This window comes from Aedes aegypti, chromosome 3 (genome assembly GCF_002204515.2).
Source record: "Aedes aegypti strain LVP_AGWG chromosome 3, AaegL5.0 Primary Assembly, whole genome shotgun sequence".
NCBI lineage: Eukaryota > Metazoa > Arthropoda > Insecta > Diptera > Culicidae > Aedes > Aedes aegypti.
The window spans coordinates 62615392-62616680 of NC_035109.1; the positions used below are offsets into that span (position 1 = coordinate 62615392).

Genomic DNA, 1289 nt, shown 5'->3' on the forward strand with positions numbered 1-1289 from the left:
GCCGAAATAGCTCAGTTGGGAGAGCGTTAGACTGAAGATCTAAATGTCCCCGGTTCAATCCCGGGTTTCGGCAGAGGATTTACTTTTGCCGCAAGATTCCTTGTCAAACTATGAAAAACTTATTTTAAGAGCATAAACAGACCACAAAACACAAGTTTTAATGCGCAAAAATCATTAGATATGAAAACTATAGACAGAAGAGTTGGAGTAGGAAGATGTTTTTGATAAGATACAGTCGACTCTCCACATCTCGATGTTCAACATAGAGATATCTCTTCCTACGTCGATGATTTTTTCGGTCCCTCCGTTCTGTATACATTTTCACTGTCCATATCTCTAAATCCTCTTATCTCGATGTGATTTTCATTCCCGATTTTCTCTCCGCTTGTCGATATGCCCATTATCAAAGGTTGCTAGACTAGATTTTGGAGCAGGCCTGCCCAACCTTTTCGGCTCCATTTTGACTTAAATGGTTGCCGCGTTCGCAATAATAGTCCGATCTGAGAAATGAGCATGGTTGTATATCTGATTATTCCATGTATAAAAATTCGACTTTATATCAAACTCTTTGCTGCAGATTTAGTTAAGTCAACAAATTAGTGCGGCCCGCGAGCCGGATTGAATTCTGCCTTTGTCTGCATTGCTAGCTAAGAGTTTAATATAAAATTTAATTTTTCTACATGGATCAATAGGATATAATACCAAGCTTTCATTTGAGATATAAAAATCTCAGATCGGACTATTATTACGAACGCGGCAACCATTTGAGTCAAAATAGAGCCGAAAAGGTTGGGCAGGCCTGTTCTAAGGTTCAACAATTGCAAAGACGAAATGACGTCTGTCTGTTTTTAATTCTTCCTGATAATAACTCCCAATCAGTTCAATAAAAAAAACTATGTCCCGATCTCTCTCTATCTCGATGGTCCCTTCGATATCGAGATGTGGAGAGTCAATAATTCAGAATTATTCAGAAAGCCATTGGCATTTGAAAATGGAGGTGATTAATGTCAGAATTATATAATGTTCAACTCAGCAAACACAAACTCGTATTGGATAGCGCATAAGAGTACAAAAGTGGAGGCGATATACGTACATATGTCATTAAAGGTTTAGGGACAAAATGTCGAAAGACAAAACGTCGAATCCCAAAACGTCGAAAGGGACAAAACGTCGAAGGGACAAAACGTCGAAAGCAGTTTTTTTTTCTAGCGATTGTTATTGCCAAGCGTTTCTAAGGAAAGAATGGTTGCGGGCTTGAGAAAGCAAAACTTTAGAATTTTCATCAAAGT

At 38.4% G+C, this 1289-nt stretch overlaps 1 non-coding gene across 1 annotated transcript; it reads left to right on the forward strand.

The window, feature by feature from the left end:
• Trnaf-gaa lies at positions 1 to 73 on the forward strand. Its single transcript has one exon. It is a non-coding gene; the product is annotated as a tRNA-Phe (tRNA).
• The last annotated feature ends 1216 nt before the right edge of the window (positions 74 to 1289 follow it).